We start from the raw sequence: 6,947 nt of genomic DNA, 5'->3' as shown, positions 1-6,947 counted from the left end.
TGTGTATTGTAGTGGGTGAGGGTCCAGTTTGTGTATGTAGATAATTACAGCTACAGACAAATACTACATACTAAATACTGTAAATAATACTTTACTGCTGTGGACACTTCAACTGTGACTACCTCATCCATGTGTCTGTACACGCTTCACATCTGTCTGCATACACACCTTTGGTCACTGCACATCTGTACACTAATTATATATACATAGGTCATAGTTTCTCTGTTTATGTTGTTTATTAAATTCCTTTTATAAGTAGCTTTTAACCAAAATCCTCCGTCTTCTAGACATCACATGCTATTTGTGGCATATTGGCATAAAGTACCAGCATTGAGTTGTGAGGTATGGTGACTGCAACCCAACGTCTGCTAAATGTTGTCATAATGTTAACGTCCACACAATGTGAAATTCTACATTGTTGGTTTTAAGTCGTGTGACGTTTTAGTACAACATCTAATGCTAACATCAGTTTAATGTTGAATGGTGATGACAGCCGTTGTCAAGTAACCAAAATCCAACATCTTCCAAACGTCACATGCCAACGTCATACTGACGTAAAGTATTCACACTGAGTTGTAATGGTGACCGCAACCCAACGTCTGCTAAATGTTGTCATAATATGAACGTCCACAAAATGTGAAATTCTAACATTGGTAGATGTTAATACGCTGTTGGTTTTAAGTCGTGTGACGTTTCGGTACAACATTTAATGCTAACATCAGTTTAATGTTGAATGGTGACGACAGCCGTCGTCAAGTAACCAAAATCCAACATCTTCTAAACGTCACATGCCAATGTCATATTGACGTATAGTATTCACATTGAGTTGTAATGGTGTCCGCAACCCAACATCTGCTAAATGTTGTCATAATGTTAACGCCCACTCGATGTGAAATCCTAACCTTGGTAGACGTTTATTTGTTGCTGGGTTTAAGTCATGGTGTTAAGTAAGTAAAGCTCAATGTCTGTCCAATGTTGGAGCTGGATGGCGACAAGGCACCGGATGCATTACCAAGTTCGCCTGGTGAGGTTAATAGTATCAGCAATTGACCTTCGATCATGCTGATCGGTATCGCCCCAGAAAAAACATTGATCGGTCCATCTCTAATGTTTACCCAATGTTGGCTTTTGCCAGATATGTAACTTTAATTTCCAACCAAAATTCAACGTCTGTCCGACGTTAGAGTCCAACGTCTTTCTGACGTCAGATTGATGCCCGGTGCCTGCTGGGATCTTAATGCATTTTCTGGGGGCTAAGATAAACACCTCGTAAGCGATCTCTTTGGTTTCGCTTTGGTTGCTGTAAAAGCACGTAAAGATGCTGCGGGTCATTAGTAACGTCTCTGTTGAGCCCAGCACGGCCATGTTGGTATGCTGCCCTGCTCTCGGACTCTTTCAGAGCGCTTCATCCCTCCACTTCCTCTCACTCCACGGCTTTGATGAGCTGCCATGTATCTCTCACACTGGAGGGCTTTTCATAGATGGCACCTGTCAGGAAAAGGAGGGAGGGGGGTTGTTGTTACAGGCTGAGGATTCACAGTAATGGCCAGATGAGACAGGTGTGTGTCTGTGAGGGTGTGAGGGTGTATGTGTGTGTGTGTGTGTGTGTGTGGTATTCCTGGGTCAGAAGGATGGATTAATAGTGGTTGCACCACTCACTGAGGCACTACTGTTTGGGCTGCAGCAAAAAGGGCTCCATTCATTTTAGCCTTAGCTGGAGCTAACGTGTAATGTGTGTGTGTGTGTGTGCCATGTAAAGATGTGTGTATTTTCAGATCAGATTTGATCATTTGATTCTCAGGTTAATATTTGAATCAATATTTGATCTTTTATGTCTTTATGTCTCTGTAATTATCAGTGTTTATGAGTGACATGTCATTTGACCATGTGAGTGGGTTCACAGCACAGGCCCCACCCCTACCCGCCCACGTTACACTGAAGGCCTGGATCCAGATGCCTGGTTTTGATTGCTGGTCGTAGTTTAATGAAAGGTGAGATAATAAATGAGACGATGCTCAAAAGCCTGCTAATATGCTGTCAAGAAAGGCAAGGCAACCCCCCGCCCTCCACAACAGCAAATGACCTTCATCTGCCAATGGAGTAGAGGTTCTTCGTTCTACTGTGCAGCTTTGGTACACGGACATGATCTGCTTAGGACGTTATAGTCATTGGAAGGAAACCTCACTTACGACCTCATCACAAAGGTCAACATCTAAAGTATGGAAAAAACAACTCAGAGGTGGTTTGGAAACCAGTGATCTCAAAGAGCGGCTTCTGATGAAAAGAAGCCCTTGCCAACTGTTAAGCATAGCTGTGGGTCTATTATTATTATTATGATTTGGAGTTGTGTGGCAACCAGTGGCACAGTAAAACACAGCACAGGTAAATGAAGGCATGGATTCCACTCATTTTCAGCAAATTTTGGAAGCACGTGGATGGTTTCCACAACAATGATCCAAAACAAAAATCAGAATTCACTGTGGAAGTCTTCAAGACACTCAAGCTGAAACTTTCGGAAGGACCCTGATCTGAAGATCACAAAAAATCTATGAGTAGATTGTGCTGAAAACATGCTGAAAACAGCCCAAGAATCAGTACAGGACCATAAGAATCTGAGACACTTTGACAAGAACCAAAATCTCCAAAACATCAGGCAGGTCTTGTGGGGTGATCCTAATATGTAGTGGTCAGTACCTGCTGAATATGCTCCAAGAAAGGACAACGTGTGACCGTGTTACGACAGGGCCATGGACACTTAAGGCTTACTGAGGCTCATGGAGGCCCCAACTCCCAACTTACAGGACATAAGGATGTGCTGGTAACGTCTTGGTGCTGAATAACACAGCAGGTAAATTGCCACGCCAACTGTCTAATATGTCCAAATGTTTGTGGACACCCAGTCCAGTGATGAATACATTCAGCTGCTTTAAGTCGCACCCATTGCTGACACAAATGTGCAAATACACACACACACACACACAGCTTGTCTAGCATATTGGCACCATGCCCAAGGCCAGGCATAGGCTAAAGGGGTACAAAGCCCCCCAGCATTGAGCCGTGGAGCAGCGGAAGAACTGTGTTCTCTTGAATGATGGTTGGTGCTCCATCTAATACTTTTAGGACGAGTTGGGGAGTTGGGGATGATGAGGTGGGGTTGAGATCATCATCCAACATCCTGACCTCACTAATGCTCTTGTCGCTATAAGCAGCCATCAAATCCTTACAGCAATGGTCCAAGATCTTGTTCCAGGAAAATCTCTTGATTTCAGAAGAGAGCAGGTGTCCCAATACTTTTGCCCAGTACAGACAAGATTATACTGGTGATTGGACAGTGATACTGCTAGCCAGTCTTTAGCCTCGAGGTCTTTAATTTCAATGGAAATCATAATATGATTATTTTGTCCATATCGTGCTGCCCACAGTGGACGGCACATGCATGAGAAGAGAGCTGGGGGAAGATTTAAGAAAACATCAACATTGTTCGGATGCCTGAATGTGAACACCGGATCTGGATGCCGAGGGGACTCATCCTGGGGCCACAAAGGGCCCGTTGAGGTGGTAGTGAGAAGACGGCATTATGAGTGCTGCCCGCCTCTGCCTGTTCGTTATAGAGCTAAATAACTCTCCTGTCAATGGCTCTAACCCACTGCCAGTCCAGCTGGACACACACACGCACACACACACCCACACACATGCACACACATACACACATACCCACATCCTCCCGCCAAAACCTCCATCGGATGTGGGTCCATCACGGCCTGGGAGAGAAGGATGGGTGCATATAAAAGCGGTGGGAAGGAGGGAGGGATGGAGAGATGCAGGAAGAGAAGATCGAAAGAGAGAGGGAGAGAGAGAGAGAGAGAGAGAGAGAGAGAGAGAGAGGGAGAGAGAGAGAGAGAGAGAGAGAGAGAGAGAAGAGAGAGAGAGAGAGAGAGAGAGATGATCACTAATTAGCTTTCTATGTGCTACTTGCCTATATTCACTTAATGGACAAAAGTATTGGGACACCTGCTCATTGTTCACTGTTTCTTCCGAAATCAAGGGTATAAAAAAAGAGTTGATCCTACTTTTGCTGGAGTAACTGTCGGTACTGTATAGGGAAGAAGGCTTTCGACTAGATTTTGGAGGAACATTGCTATGAAGATTTGATTGCATTCAGCAGCATCTTCTCCAGAACGTCCTTCCTTATTTGGAAGTACATCTCTACAGGGACAAGACAGAGTGTGTGTGTGTGTGTGAATATATGTGTGTGTGCATTTGCACATCTGTGTCAGCAATGGGTGCATCTTGAAGTCGCTGAATGCATTCATTAAATGGGGTGTCCACAAACATTTAGACATATAGTGCATGTTCTTCAGCATCATCTCAAATCCATCAGCTAGACCAGTGCACATTTTAGTGCTTTCCCTGCTCCCAACACACCTGATTCAACTAATCGGCTCATTAACAAGCCCTTATAAAGTTGCAGGGAGTCAGGAATTAAAATGTGTATGGCAGGGTGCCTCCACAGCCAGATAGTGACCCCAAACACACAGCAAATGTGGTTGCAGAAGAGGCTCCAAGTGGCTCAGTGATTTAATGCACTGCTACTATGGCCTGGGGGTTGTGATGCCCATTTGCCATCAGTGGTCGGAGTCAGAGAGAGCACAATTGGCTGTGCTCTCCCCCCTCATCTCCCTAAAACCCATGTTGACCAGCACTGGTGTCTGTTAGCTGGTGTGGTGGAGCGGAGCTGTGGACCCGGTGCTTGGACCCGGTGCTTGCCCCCGATGTGTTGGCTGCACGGCGATGCCGGCGGCAATTGGAAGAGAAGCAGTGGCTGGCTTTACATGTATTGGAAGAGATATGAGATATAAGTACTTACCCTCCTTGTGTTGGGAGAATTTAATCGGTGGGCTTATTGACATTTTTTCAAATGTATAAATTAAAAAGGGAGGGGGGTTGTGGAATGGATAATGCAGGAATAGCTTTTGGAATAGCCTTGACCTCAATTCTATGTGAAAATATGTGGACAGTGCCAAAATGTCGACGAATATTCTTCTACAATTTCTGCCAAGAAACGTCAAAAACCAACCAGAATTCTGTCAGAAGCTTGCTGATGGATCCCAAAAGCGTCTGGTCAAGGCGAAGCCTGCTTAAGTGTAAAATCTAAAAATGAAATATTGCATTTTTAATAATTCTTACATTAAATAAATAAATGTAAATTTTCAATTTTCACTGTAATTAAAATTTGTACACTTTATTTTACTACACGTTTACTAATTTCTGTAAAAAAAAACATCTACACATCTCCACTTTATGACCCTAATGTACTTAATAAACTCTTTGTAACTGTGTGTGTAAGTGTGTGTGTTGGTTGAATCCTGTCTTAGATCAGCCGTCCTCCAGGAAGCTGCATGTTTAATCCATTAAGAAGCACAATGAGAGAGGAAGACCTGACCATTCTCATGGCAGTTTCAGACTGACCCCTCCCTGGCTTATCTTTTACACACATACACACACACACACACAAGCATACACATACACACACACACACACATACACATACACATACACACACACATACACACACATATACAGTCAGACAGTCGTGCGAAAAAGTAGAGCAGCATTTAAAGGACCAGCAACCAAAAAACCCAAAGATCAAACGATAAACCTAACCAAACTTAGCAAATCAAACTAATTTAGGTTTGCATGTAAATTATATCCCCTAGAGTTTGTCCCTAACCCCGACTGCACTCTCACTGCCCATTAATTACAACACCATGACAAGATCCTTAGCCCATGATCTACCAACTCGCTCTTATACCTCTGCCCTTCTGCTGACCGCTTCTTTACCCTTAAGCAAGACACTTAACCCCAGAACCCTGAGCTGCTGCAACATGCCTCATGTCTCAAGAGATGAAGATGATGCTCCAGCTGCACCAAAAGGTAGACATCCTCTTCAAAGGCCGTAAAAATGCCACGCCAAAGTTTGCAGCCTTAGTTTGTAATACACAGGAACCTCCACATCAGAGGTGCTTTAGGTCAGCACAGTGTGACCATTTCCCTGCCGAACTCATCAGCATGTGCATCTGAGGGAGGAAACCACCAAACTGCATGGAGACTCCAGCCTGCTAGAACTGTTAGGACTCTCTGGGCTAGAGATAGAGATTGTTGCAGTTCTGACTGTGAGCATCAGGGCTGGGATGAGCATCATGCTATTCTCCACTGATACACTGAACATCCTACACACAGAAACAGAAAGACAGTACGTTCTCTTCACTGGCTTCCTGTAGCCGCTTCCTGCATCAGATTCAAACGCTTGACTCTGGCCTACAAAGCCCCGAACGGACCACTTGATGGCAATGGTCAAAAGCCGATCTGCACCTAGAGCCCTTCGAGCTTCAAGTACAGCTCGGCTCGACCCGCCATCCCTCAAAATCCACAGAAGACGAGCGTCCAGGCTTTTTTCTGTCCTGCACCAAAGTGGTAGAGCAAGCTTCCCCTGGGTGTCCGAACAGCAGAGTCCAACGCTCGCTGTCTTCAAACCCAGACTGAAGACCCTCCTCTTCTGAGAGGACTTGGGCGAATAGCAGAGTGGTCTCCTGATTGACTTGTGTTTAGTAGAGTCTAAACTTAGAGGATCTTTGAATTATTAGTCTATTCAATCTAGCTGAAGTCCTTTATGGGTAAATAGCGAAGCAGTTTTGTAAGTCGCTCTGGATAAGAGTGTCTGCTAAATGCCTTAAACGTAAAAGTAAATGTAAATGTTGTCTGGGAGCCGCATGTAGAAACCTGCAGAGGAACCCAATACAGAGCACATAGGCACATTATCATATCAGAAGACCCAGGGAACATCACTACAGGCAAACAGAGAAACAGGGTAACAGGGTAGGCCTACAATCACCTCCTAGTTGTCCTAGTCTGGATGGTGTAATAAAAACATTCAGTATAATGTACTG

Source organism: Salminus brasiliensis, chromosome 6, assembly GCF_030463535.1.
Source record: "Salminus brasiliensis chromosome 6, fSalBra1.hap2, whole genome shotgun sequence".
Taxonomy (NCBI): domain Eukaryota; kingdom Metazoa; phylum Chordata; class Actinopteri; order Characiformes; family Bryconidae; genus Salminus; species Salminus brasiliensis.
This window is presented reverse-complemented; position numbering follows the sequence as displayed.